The sequence below is a fragment of the Staurois parvus genome, unplaced genomic scaffold (assembly GCF_062004578.1).
Source record: "Staurois parvus isolate SC_StPar_1 unplaced genomic scaffold, SC_StPar_1.0 ptg000147l, whole genome shotgun sequence".
NCBI lineage: Eukaryota > Metazoa > Chordata > Amphibia > Anura > Ranidae > Staurois > Staurois parvus.
Window position 1 is genome coordinate 922,108 of NW_028317943.1, and position 14,425 is coordinate 936,532.

A 14,425-nucleotide genomic window follows, 5' to 3' on the forward strand; every position below is an offset into this window, starting at 1 on the left:
ATAAGGGAAGTGTATATAATAGATTTACAACCATTCAACATACCAGAAGCTCGAAAAGAGAGTTAAAAAAAGAGGTAAGTGTTAAGGGTTCCGTTAATAGTTTAAGTTTGGATTGGAGAAAGGACACAATTTGATTATATCGAAATATTTCACTAGGGGGTAGTTGGTGTTTATCTCGAAAATATTGTGAAGAGTATGGGCGATCCCCATCTAAATATTCCCTGATATGTAAAAAAACCCTTATTAATCCACCACTGAAATAAAGATGACACAAGTCCAGGTACAAATTCAGAATTACAAAAAACAGGAGCTAAGGGAGTATGGGGGGAAGATAAGGATTTACGGACACGCAGCCTGTCCCACACTGTTAAAGAATAAGATAATGTAGGGAATAAAATGGGAGGACGAGGTCAATTGGGAAGTCACATAAGAGAACCGATAGCATAAGGATGACAAGATAGAGCAACAAAATGAACTCATTGGGGTTTAGGACCCTTGGCTGTAGTGTAGGAGAGCTGCATTATCTGGGCCACAAGAAAATAGGCCAAGAGATTGGGAAGTCCCAAACCCCCATGCTTTTTCTGGGAATATAGTGTTGAATTATTCATTCGGGGGCGTTTATTACCCCACACGAATCAAGAGACTTCTGATTCTAATCGCAGTAGTTCTCCTCTGGGGACCGCAAACGGTAATGTCTGGAAAAAATAGAGTAATCTTGGTAAAAAGGTCATTTTGATAGAGTTGATTCTACCGAACCTAGACAAGGGGAAGTCCGCCTAGCTACATAGGTCTTCCTTGAGTCGTTTAAAAAGTGGGGGGTAATTGGCACAATATAATGTTGCCATAGAGTAGGGGTCCTCAAACTTTTTAAACAGGGGGCCAGTTCACTGTCCCTCAGACCGTTGGAGGGTCGGACTATAGTTTTTAAAAAAAAAAAAACTATGAACAAATGCGGACACAGTACAGGAGATGACCAGAGACTGCGGACATACAACAGCGGCGGGAATACTGGGCCGGCCGCTCCATAAGACGCACAGACATTTCCCCCCAAGTGTGTCTTATGGAGCGAAATAGTGCCCCATCATTGGTGTCAGTGGGAGGAATAGTGCCTCATCATTGGTGTCAGTGGGAAGAATCATGCCCCATCATTAGTGTCAGTGGGAGGAATAGTGCCCCATCATTGGTGTCAGTGGGAGGAATAGTGCCCCATCATTGGTGTCAGTGGGAAGAATCATGCCCCATCATTAGTGTCAGTGGTAGGAATAGTGCCCCATCATTGGTGTCAGAGGGAAGAAACGTGCCACATCATTGGTGTCAGTGGGAAGAAAAGTGCCCCATCATTGGTGTCAGTGGGAGGAATAGTGCCTCATCATTGGTGTCAGTGGGAAGAATCGTGCCCCATCATTGGTGTCAGTGGGAGGAATAGTACCTCAGCATTGGTGTCAGTTCGAGGAATAGTGCCCCATCATTAGTGTCAGTGGGGGGAGGAATAGTGCCCCATCATTGGTGTCCGTGGGGAGAGGAATAGTGCCCCATCGTTGGTGTCAGTGTGGGGGGGGGGGAATAGTGCCCTGTCATTGGTGTCAGTGGGGGAAGGGGATAGTGTCCCAACATTGGTGTCAGTGGGAGGAATAGTGTCCCATCATTGGTGTCAGTGGGAAGAATAGTGTCCCATCATTGGTGTCAGTGGGAAGAATAGTGCCCCATCTTTGGTGTCAGTGGGAGGAATAGTACATCATTGGTGTCAGTGGGGGGGAATAGTGCTCCGTCACTGGTGTCAGTGGGAGGAATAGTACGTCATTGGTGTCAGTGGGGGGGGAATAGTGCCCCATCATTGATGTCAGTGGGGGAAATAGTGTCCCATCATTGGTGTCAGTGGGAAGAATAGTGCCCCATCTTTGGTGTCAGTGGGAGGAATAGTACGTCATTGTGTCAGTGGAGGGGAATAGTGCCCCGTCATTAGTGTCAGTGGGGGGGGATAGTGTCCCAACATTGGTGTCAGTGGGAGGAATAGTGTTCCATCGTTGGTGTCAGTGGGGGGGGATAGTGTCCCACCATTGGTGTCAGTGGGGGGTGGAATAGTGTCCCATCGTTAGTGTCAGTGGGGGGAGGAATAGTGCCCCATAATTGGAGTCAGTGGAGGGGAGGAATAGTGCCCCATCGTTGGTGTCAGTGGAGAGTGGAATAGTGCCCCATCGTTGGTGTCAGTGGGGGGAGGAATAGTGCCCCATCATTGGAGTCAGTGGGGGGGAGGAATAGTGCCCCATCATTGATGTCAGTGGAGGGTGGAATAGTGCCCCATCGTTGGTGTCACTGGAGGGTGGAATAGTGCCCCATCGTTGGTGTCAGTGGGGGGAGGAATAGTGTCCCATCATTGGTGTCAGTGGAGGAATAGTGCCCTATCATTGCTGTCAGTGGGAGGAATAATGCCCCATCATTAGTATCAGTGACACCAATGATGGGGCACTATTCCTCCCACTGACAACAATGACTTGCTGACCCCTGCTCCAGCCTAGGTGCTACTGCAGCCAGCATACCTGGTTGCAGCAGCACCATCAGCACGGCACACTTACCTGTCAGCTGTCCTTCTGCCCTCCGGCCTCTCTCTCACTCGATGTTCGCGGGGCCGCTCAGCTCCACCTCCTCGCAGGTGATTGGCCGCCTGTGTGCCTTTCCTGAGCTACAGTTATGGTGCCAAATCACCGGTGAGGAGGTGGAGCTGAGCGGCAGGAGTGAGGGAGTGGCCGGAGTGAATGAAGGAGCAGCACTTCCTGGACTAGATCGTGGTCGGACTGGGACCGGAGCCAGGTAAGGTACAGCAGCCCCCTGCCTGCTCCTGTACTTAGTGTCCCTTCCTGTCCCGCCCCTGCTGGCGGGCTGGATAAATGGCCTCGGCAGGCCGCATGTGGCCTGCGGGCTGTAGTTTGAGGACCCCTGCCATAGAGTGTGTAAGATAGACCCCTAGATAAGGGAGGGAGCAGGGACAGCCCACTGAAAATCAAAATTGTTCCAAATGTTCTGTACCTCTGAAGAGGATAAAGTTGAGAGCAGTTTTAGAAGAATTTAAAGTGAGTCCCGAAGCCAAAGAAAATTGATGAAGCAGAGTACAAATATTGGGCAAAGATGTTCAGGGATTGGAAACATATATAAGAACATCATCGGCAAACAAAGCACATTTGTGTTTTTGTCGGCCACAATGGATACCTGTAACGTCAGGGTGAGAACGAATAGTAATAGCACGGGGTTTTGTTGCCAGTGCGAAGAGTAGGGGGGATAGTGGACAAGGGGGATAGTGGATAGTTGCAACATCAGAGCCCCTCCCCTATGCGTCATGCCACCGGGTCACATGGCTTCATCAGGTGGAAAACCTCAATTAGGCAATTGCAAATGGACAAATAGCTTGAAACAAAACATACTCTCACGGAACAAACAAAAAAAGGGGGAGGGGGGAAAATGCCCAGGCAAGAAACCAAATAAACTAACAATGGTAGCTAATGTTCCAGTAGGGAACCACGGAGAAGTTGAAATGTAAAAAAGTCCAAGGTACATCAATGGAGGATTCTCAAGTAGCTCAACGAGATGGTCTAATCTTATTCGATAGTGAGGTGGACTAGAGAGGCAAAAGCAGTGAAGGCGGGACGCTGGACTTTGATTGAGTGTGAGATGAAGGACTATAGGAGATTAAGCCCAGCTGGAGTAAGATCTTTTCCCCTTCATGAAATGTAGAAAATGCGTAGGGTTTACCATTGTAGATAAATTAAATCCGAAATGGATAAGCCCAAGCGAATGTCCTGCTGTACCAAGAAGGAAAGTAGTGGTTTGAAGGATCTTCTTTTCTGGATGGTAGTTTGAGAGATATCTGCAAAGATTTGAATTTTGTGGCCATCAAGTTCCAGGTCTGGATTTCTCTAGCGTATTTCATGACCGCTTCCTTAATCCAGAAGAAGTGTGGTTTGACAATAACGTCTCTAGGAGGCCCCTCCGGTCTAGGGGGAATCAGGTCCCTGTGAATGCAGTCAATTTCCATGTGGAGGTAATCAATCTAAGGCACTGCAGATCGCGTAAGGGTAGTAAGATTTTTCACCGACTCCAGGAGTCCCTGGATACAAAAATTGTAGCATCGGGCACAGTTTTCCAGGTCATTGATTTTAGTGTATGCTTCATCTAGCCGGTCCTCCAACTTAATAATCATGTTAGAATTTTGAGATACATTATGGACAGTTGTATCTACTTTAGATTCAATACTATCCAGACATTGGCCCAATTCCTAGAAATCCTGCTTTAAATCCACTGCTAGCTTAGTAGTAGCCTTATCCAATTCCTGCTGTAACAGATCAGCAAAGCGAGCAATAAGGACTGTCTCCTGAATACTGCGGTGGGATAGGCGGAGGTGCTGCGAATCTCTCAGGGCTATCCAGGTCAGGGTCCACACCACTATTTTGGCCCCATCTCCAGGGGCGGACTGACCATTTGGAAACTTGGGCACTGCCCGAGGGCCTGGGATCGGTAGGGGGCCCCATGAGATGCCCCTGGTACCTTTTTCATAGGCTTTTTTGAGTTTGGGCAAGGACACAGGGGCCCCATGATCCCCTATTGCCCAGGGGCCCCATGAGTTGTCAGTCCGCCCCTGGCCATCTCTTTATCCAAAGCAGAGGAAGTCTAGGAATCATAGCCTAAGGAGCAGGCAGAGGCCTGTGATGGATATGCAGCTATGAGGAGGGATGGGGGGGAGTTAAAAAGCTCACTCACCCCTTTAGTAGAAGCAGTAGGGCTCACATCACGGTCTCCAATGCAGGAAGTGTCTACTTTTCAGGGAAGATCTGCAGGCAGTGGGACCGGAGCCGGCCACCATCTTGCCCCCTCCCCCTGCCCACCACAAGGATCAGGTGTTGAGAGCCTCTCCGGCCCTTTCCAGCCGCTCAACTTGGCATGGGGAAGGGTTTTACAGTGCCCAGGGGTGACTGGAGCCTATTAGGAACCAGGGCGATGTCGGGTGCCCACTGTAGGTAGCTGCATGTGCTGGAAGGGTGTGAAGCGGTTCACCAGGACATCTGTTCTGGCCGACCACGCATGCGCACCTCACAAAGCACTTAACTTTTGCCACATTTTGTTATGGTACAGCCTTATTTCAAAATGGGTTAAATTAATTTTTTTCCTCAACATTCTACAAATACCCCATAATGACAATGTGAAAGAAGTTCGTTTTGAAATCTTTGCAATTTATTAAAAATAAAAAACGTAAAAGCTGGTGTCTACAGACAGGAATTGACCAGTGTCATTTAGCTAAGGCTGGGGTTATTATGTCTAGCAAGGCATGGAGTAGAGGTTGAATAAAATTTAGCTGGCAATTCCCTTGTCTAAGTAGAGAACTGACGACATTATTTCAACCCAGCAGAGCCTCTCTGGAATTTACTGAATAAATGTTTAAAAAAAAAAAAAAAAAAGGGTTTATCATCATCTCACAACAACCACCACAGAGACAAAACCAGAGACATACTAAGAAGAAGAAAACAAATCATCAGTACCATTGGGGTTACCAGATTAAGTCAGTTTAGAGCAGATATGAATCAGTGGTTGAACTTCACAAAATGAAAGAGACCTGATAAACTAAGGAATGAGCTAGATAAATGTATTCCAGCAGCTGCTCTCCAGTTAAGGCCTCCTTCACATGTGGGATCATATGCATACACCGTATTCCATTGACAAGAATTACCATTTTCATGCGAATTGGATGACAGATGTATGCAAACAACAGTGGCTACTCAGCCTGTACAAGAAATGACCAGCTGAAAGGAGCTGTCCCTGTTTGTGTGTATCTGCATGCTCAGAGGTTACTTGCAGTTAGGGATGGAATCGCATCCTACTAACATCCTACTCTAACCATGGGTAACCACTGAATTTGTGGCTACATGTGAACAGGGATGGCTCCTCTTAAACTGTCATTACTTCATACAGGCTAAGAGGCCGGCATTGTTCACATTCACCTATCATCCCAACTGCAAGAATCTGCATAATTCCAGCCTGGAGAACCATTTCTTCATGCTGCTGGAATCTGAGGTGTGCATGTATATTGGAGGCCTAAATCCTGCAATAACAGTGTGAAGCTACATGTGAACAGCGATGACTCCTCTTACCCTGTCATTACTTTGTAATAGCTGAGTGTTCACTCCTGTTCTCATTCACCATCATTCCAGCTGCAAGAATCTGCTGATTACTTCCCATGGAAACTGATGTGTGCATGGAATCACCCGTGTGGGGGAAGCCTCAATTCTGCAATATTTTCTATCTTCTGATGCTAGTAACACATCATATATTTCCTCCTCTCGATAAATCTTGACACCCCAAAGACAGCAAAGGCTATAATGAAACACCTAACAGCTTCCAAGTGCAGCTAATCTGGTTGTTACTGGCCCCAACATTATGTAGGGATAACAAGCGCTGATATCCTGCAAATGCAGGTGTAAGAAGATCAGTATAGCTGCACAAAAGAGAAAAAGATCCAAGCCAAGTGCAATGATAGTAAGATTTATGAACAGAGAAAGTCACAAAACCATTCAACACCACAAACCATATACAAGCAATAGTGAAACACATGTGACAAGTGAAACCTAGTCAAAACCTACCTAATAAACTAACTATGATACGCTATAAAAAAAGTATATAAAGCAAGGTGAGCTTACAGAACCGCTTTGAAAAGTTGTCAAAGACCTCACGTAGCTAAGTGAGAAAGTCTTTCCCAAGGATAGAAGGGACTTCTTAGAAAGACATAGGTAGATGTTATTGCAATAGAGGAAGACTGGGCTGCAGAGAGTCAAAACAAAGAATGGCAGCAGTCAGGGAGAAGGCTGAATCAAGAGCACACAAATAGGACTGGGGCAGCTGGCACAGGAAAATGCTGATCTGAGGCAGCAGGCATGGACGTCAATGGGAGGATGGGAGGTGTTCAGTAATCCTTGAGAGGAGAGCTGAGCAAATTAGAGTGGAGGGGCGGGTCATCTGTGAGGTATTTAAGGCTTGTGATGCAGGAAATGGACATCTTGAGAACGCCCGATGGGAGGGGCGAAACGCGTTGACGTATTTCCGGTCCATTTGCTGTACGTCTGACGTCACTTCCGGTGAGTGGAGCGCACGCCGAGCGGTGCGTTCCAGCGGCCATTTTGTGGGATTCGTGTTGAATATTGGTTAAGTCTCTGCCTCATCTGGCTGCATTGATGTGGGAACCCTGGAGGATTTGCTGTCTGTGATTATCTGGCTGTCTTGGGCCCAATAAATGTGCTTTTATTATTCATTTGAAATGTGAGTGGCCTGGAGTTTGTTTAATATAGGTTCAGAATGATCTTGGCAATATTACACTATGTAAGTTTTTTTCTCTGAGAACACGGTGGAGGAAGCGAGGAGACCACGGTGAGGACCTGAAAGAGGATCCTATCTTTGGGAGGCTAACTTTGAGTGGATGGAAAGAGGGTGTGGGATTCCCTATTAAAATCCCAAAGGCTCTACATTCACCTTATTCTGGTGAGTGCATTTGATGTGCACGGGTGGAAGGTGGAAGGCTAAGAATTTGATTTGGAGGTTTTTATTTTGCACCACAAGGGACTTTTAATGAGTTTTTTGACACAAATATGTACTAAGTGATATGGGGTTTTGAAATCTTGTTATTTAATATTATCTATTTTGCGCTGTTTATTTTTCACATTTCACTTGTATGGAGGCAGACTGGTCTGAGGTTTAAAGGCAAGTGTGATGGTAAATGGCTGCCGATAATACAGGTCCAATGGCAGCTTGTGGCAACACACACTGATCAGAGGCCAGTGCAGTAGCATGATATCTGGAGTGAGAACAGGGTTCAATGGTATGGAGGCTGGAACCAGCATAGGATTTGACTGAACCATGGTTGAGGCAGAAGTGGACTGTGACAGAATTGTTTGGATTGCAACAAACACTTGTTTATTTTTAGGTTTCAACAATCTGGAGTTTTGTGGGTGATTGAAGGGTTCCAATCAAGTTGTTCTGTTGGTGGGAAAGTTGGAACAGCAGTGAGAAGCTGAGAGGGAAGTAGCAGTGGCAGGATAAGATATCCAAGGTGTTGCCATAGATATTGGGGCTGTGGAGAGAGACGTCAGGTGACTAATTACAGTGACTGCACAGCTCATGTGAGTAGGAACAAGAAGCTGTGGAGTAGTATACTGATAAGTGGTTGGGAGTGATATTGCTGGGAGTGAGGCATGGCCTGATCTGTGTAACTGTACAAAGGAAACTGAACCCAAACTAAGTGCAATTATATTAAGATTAATCAATAACACAGCAAAAACAAACACCACAAAATAGTATACTGTACAAGCAATAGTGAAACATGTGATAAGTAAAACCTACCTAATTAACAAACTAAAAAAGCAATTAAGATACAGTATATACAAAACAAGTAGAGAGGTAAGGTCAGGTCAGGCCAGGCATAAGGTAACAGCAAGTGGGATGGGTTAGGAAGGGGGTTCAAGTACAATGAAAACAGGTAGAGACAAATGAATATGGGTAACAGGTTCAAGGAAGCAAGAGCCAGGGTGTCAGGTACAGAAGCAGGATCAAAGGCAGCAGAATCAGGATGTTTGAAACACAGGGCTATTTGATGGGATCTGCTGCTACTGGGAAACACCAGCTGGTGAGCACCAGAACTGCACCCTTCAGAAACAGGAACAACAGTACCCCCAGCAGATGATCTAGTTCCTGACAAAGTGACCTCTCTATTCCTTTGCTCCACATGAGAAAGTGGTGTCACACAATTGCTAGACAATAATAAAAATCTTTTGACAGATATGACAATGGGAATATTTCAGTTGTGTATTTATCTGTTTGTAGAGGTTTAGCTTTAACTACATGTGTATTTTAACCCATGCCTTTCACAGTGCACAACACTTTTGTACAACTTTATTTTACTACAAACGGTATATAAAAAGGTACATAATATTGAACAAAACATTAACCTCAAAATATTATTGCACAAAGATACATCGGTAGCACAGTGACTTCTTACGCACTCATGTTAAAAAGAACAAATCTATAAAATGTTTTCTCTTAAACATCTTAGAGAGGTGGCCAGACTTGGCCTCTCTTTCAGAACCATGATAGAAATCTAGGCAAGTACTGAGGAACTGATGCTATTAAATTGGCTAGTTAGTGGATCTCTATAGTGCACAACAATTTAAAGAGAAAAAAGTAGTATGTTACAGCTATAAATAAAATGGGAAATGGGGGTATCTACACAGGTGTGTTGAAAAACACACACACATAAATCATGTTATCACAGAACTGCTGACACATCAGGCTCTGAGAGAAATATTTCAGGAACATATTTTTGCTGAACAAAAAACTAAGTGAATAATGACTACCCAGTGACAGAAATCCCCTGCCAATACTATCTTACTAGTTTTTGAGAAACAAGCTACATGAAGTACCAGCAACTTCATGACACCATGGCTCATGCTGCCATTTTATTTTGTACATAAACCGTGCTGCTATACTTCTATGACATAAGGCATGGCTGACTCATTCACATCTGTTATACGTACACCAGCTATGCATGCTTCTTTTTCCCCGCATCCACTGCACATTTTAATGAATTTTTTTTTTTAGGTCCACAAACGTGCAACTATAACGAAAAAACCCGTAAGTGTTCACAAAAAAAGTGCAAGTGCAAAACACCACACGAAAAAGTGCACTTAGGGGTGTGCTTTGTCCTTCCCCCGAAGGGGATGGACCACTACCCTGATCCCCCGGGGCACGAAGCTCCTGACAGGGACAAGGTTCCCATTTGGTCCTCCTGGCCAAAAGGCCTGGTGGACCACCGTTCCTTGTGTCCAGCCGAAGCCGGACACCCAGTACTTGGCTCTCCCGAAGAAAAAACCCCCTAGGGACAGGGGAGGAAGGAACCAAAAGGCCACACAATCTCCCCCTAGACTTCAGGGCAGGCCCGAGGACCCACATCCTCCATCCTGTGAGAAAAACACACACATAAGTAAAGAAAAAGTGACAAAACGTGGGAGGTGTAATAAATTAAATAAATAGAAAATAAAAAAAGTGGTCATGCCAAATAGTGCACAGACCAGGCCCTGAGGCCTGTAGCAAAAATTGCCCTGGTCCTAGCCAAAAGGCCTGGTCCTAAGGGCGCTGTGCAGAAAAAGTGGTAAAACAGTGACCATGTGCCATCTTCACACTGTGGGGTCCCACACCTAGGTGTTACTAGTGGCACCCCTGAGGCGACCACTCAGGGGGCACTGGTTTGCGGACTCTCTGCTTTCCCGACCCCTGGCTAGACAAGGTAGATCCGTCCAAATCAGGAGGTACTGGGTCCTTCAGACGTTCCAAAGGGGGATTACTACCAGGCCCCAGCTACGTGTGGGCGTCCCGGGTTCTGTTCCCCCCGTAATAGCAGGGGTACTATACAAACAGTCATCCCCGCAAAGCTAGAATGACCGTGGAGCACCCCTACTGGACACTGATAAGAACAGATACTACACTTGATCTTAGCCAAAAGGCCAAGAAGCGATTTTAATTAATACTGTTACTGCACCAAATAATTTTTACCTGTTTATTTATTGCAGATAAAGGGAAATGACTTGAGGTTTTGACACCTATTTCTTAGGTATTAGAGACTGATGTATGTTTCATATCATACTTTTCCGTTCCTTACATCCTGGAAAAGGTTGTGGGTTAAACACCCTTTTCTATTCTTGTCAGACAAAACCACTTTTTGGTCAGACACATTTTTCTGTGCAAGAAACCATGAAAGTTTTAGTTCTGCAGAGTTTTGATGATTAAGCATGGCAAAAATTAAACATATGCTATATTTAAAGGATTTATAAACCTGCAGATAATACAAAATGTTCAGTTTTGACTTTGAGAAATATGAGATATATAACAGGGTATAATATTTACTTTAAGCTTCCATTAACTACGTATATGGTTTAGGTACAGTGCATCCAGAAAGTATTTGCAGTGCTTAACTTTTGCCACATTTTGTTATGTTACAGCCTTATTTCAAAATGGATTAGATTAATTTTTTTCCTCAACATTCTACAAACAATACCCCATAGTGAAAGAAGTTTGTTTCAAATCTTTGCTCAAAAATTGAGCTCTGGCGCATCCTGTTCCCACTGATCATCCTTGAGATGTTTCCACAATTGATTGGATTCCACCTGTGGGAAATTCAGTTGATTGGACATGATTAGGAAATGCATAAACCTGTCTATATAAGGTTCCACAGTTAACAATGCATGTCAGAGCACAAACCAAGCCATGAAATCCAAGAAAGTGTCCGTAGACCTCCAAGACAGGATTGTATCAAGGCACAGAAAAATGTCTGCAGCATTGAAGGTCCCAATGAGCACAGTGCCTCCATCATCTCTGAATGGAAGAAGTTTGGAACCACCAGGAATCATCCTAGAGTGGGCCGCCCAGCCAAAATGAGCGATCGAGGGAGAAGGGCCTTAGCCAGGGAGGTAACCAAGCATCCGATGGTCACTCTGAAAGAGCTCCAGTATTTCTCTGTGGAGAGAGGAGAACCTTCCAGAAGAACAACCACCTCTGCGGCACTACACCAATTAGGCCTGTATGGTAGAGCAGCCAGACAGAAGTCAGTCCTCAGTAAAAGGCAAATGGCAGCCCTCCTGGAGATTGCCAAAAGGCACCTGAGGGACTCTCAGACCATGAGAAACAAAACTCTGGTCTGATGAAACAAAGATTGAATTCTTTGGCCTGAATGCCAAGCGTCATGTCTGGAGGAAACCAGGCACCGCTCACCACCTGACAAATACCATCCCTACAGTGAAGCATGGTGGTGGCAGCATCATGCTGTGGGGATGTTTTTCAGCGACAGGAACTGGGAGACTAGTCAGGATCAAAGGAAAAATGAATGTAGCAATGTACAGAGATATCCTTGATGAAAACCTGTTCCAGAGCGATCTGGACCTTAAACTGGGGCAACGATTCATCTTTCAACAGGACAACGGCCCTAAGCACACAGCCCACATAACAAAGGAGTGGCTATGAGCCAACTCTGTGAATGTTCTGGAGTGGCCCAGCCAGAGCCCAGACTTGAACCCGATTGAACACCTCTGGAGAGATCTGAAAATGGCTGTATGCCAATGCTCCCCATCCAACCTGAAGGAGCTTGAGAGGCACTGCAAAGAATAGGAGAAATTGCCCAAAATGCCAAGCTTGTAGCATCATACTCAAAACAACTTGAGGCTGTAATCGGTGCTAAAGGTGCTTCAACAAAGTATTGAGCAAAGGCTGTGAATACTAGTACATGTGTTTTTTTTCCCGTTTTTTATTTTTAATAAATTGCAAAGATTTCAAACCGAACTTCTTTCATGTTGTCACTATGGGGTATAACAAAATGTTCAATCAATAAACTCATATGTTACACCCCTACCACAAAACACTACTTTCTCCCTAGAAAGTATACAATCTAATAAATTCTTTTTGTGATACACATATAAATCCCCCAAACTACCTCCAAATATACTGTGTTTAAATAAAACCACACATAATTCCAAGTAAATAGAATAAATATATATATCTAAAAATATATTAGTAAACCCCAAAGTGTCCAAGTCTCGAAAATTATTTCCAAAAATATTTTCTTATAAATCCAGTGAAGCAAAAACGATTCAAAATACTCCGTGATAACCTCAAAGAAAAAAGAAAAGAAAAAAATTCATAGTGTATTACCCTTAAAATATAAACTTATATACTTCACTCTGTGCACAACACCAAACACATCAAAATTGTGCAAATTAAATTAAATATCAATCCAAATAAATAATGAATAAAAATTAAGTAAAATAAAAACCAAAAACGTGAAAAATCGTGATCACTCCAACCACAAGTGAATAGTGATACCAGGTACTAGTACCCTTTAAACTCCAGCCAAAAGTGATACCAAGTACCATTACCCTCTTCCAAAATTTTCAGGCATAAGCTGACATAAAGAAACGGTATCTCTCAATCCTTCATTTTCAAGGGTATTCCTCATGCAAGTGAAGAAAGGCTCTTTAGGCAGGATCCATAAAAAGGAACAGATTTTAATAGAAACTTACATATAAAACAGGGATATCCAGCTTCCAGCACTAATCTTTCAAATCCTAGGTTGAAAACCACATGTTTCCAACCAACAAAATGGCCACGGCGACACTTCCGGTTAGCGTGTGTGCGTGATGACGTCACTCCCCTAACACGTTTCGTCACTTCCGGACTTCGTCTGACTAGTATCACTATTCACTTGTGGTTGGAGTGATCACGATTTTTCACGTTTTTGGTTTTTATTTTATTTAATTTTTATTCATTATTTATTTGGATTGATATTTAATTAATTGAATTTAATTTGCACAATTTTGATGTGTTTGGTGTTGTGCACAGAGTGAAGTATATAAGTTTATATTTTAAGGGTAATACACTATGATTTTTTTTCTTTTCTTTTCTCTTTGAGGTTATCACGGAGTATTTTGAATCGTTTTTGCTTCACTGGATTTATAAGAAAATATTTTTGGAAATAATTTTCGGGACTTGGACACTTTGGGGTTTACTAATATATTTTTAGATATATATATTTATTCTATTTACTTGGAATTATGTGTGGTTTTATTTAAACACATTATATTTGGAGGTAGTTTGGGGGATTTATATGTGTATCACACAAAGAATTTATTATAACAAAATGTTGAAGGAAAAAATGAACTTAATCCATTTTGGAATAAGGGTGTAACATAACAAAATGTGGCAAAAGTTAAGCGCTATGAACACTTTCTGGATGCACTGTATTTGCATATTTAAAGTGACACTAAACTCTCTGCCAATATATATATATATATATATATATATATACAGTCAGGTCCATAAATATTGGGACATCGACACAATTCTAACATTTTTGGCTCTATACACCACCACAATGGATTTGAAATGAAACTAACAAGATGTGCTTTAACTGCAGACTGTCAGCTTTAATTTGAGGGTATTTACATCCAAATCAGGTGAACGGTGTAGGAATTACAACAGTTTGCAAAATATCCACTGTCTCTTGCTTGCTCCCAAGATGAACTAGGGAATATGGGATTTGTAGTGTGCATAAAGCAATTCACATGACTGCAACTAACAAGCACAGCAAAAGCTTGTGAAGGGGATAAATTGGAGGTTAGGGAGCTCAAGGAGGACATTACAATAAGGCAGAAAAAGAAACAATTTAATGAAAAATAAATGACAGGGCCCTTAACCATTTCAATACCGGGCACTTTTACCCCCTTCCTGCCCAGGCCATTTTTCAGGTTTCAGCGCTCTCACACTTTGAATGACAATTGCGCGGTCATACAACATTGTACCCAAACTAAAATTTTATCATTTTCTTCACACAACTAGAGCTTTCTTTTGGTGG

The 14,425-nt window shown here is 43.5% G+C and overlaps 1 pseudogene; it reads right to left on the reverse strand.

Moving 5' to 3' along the window:
• Nucleotides 1–10,423: 10,423 nt before the first annotated feature.
• On the reverse strand, nt 10,424–10,541 carry LOC149464705 (U2 spliceosomal RNA; annotated as a pseudogene).
• Nucleotides 10,542–14,425: the final 3,884 nt, after the last annotated feature.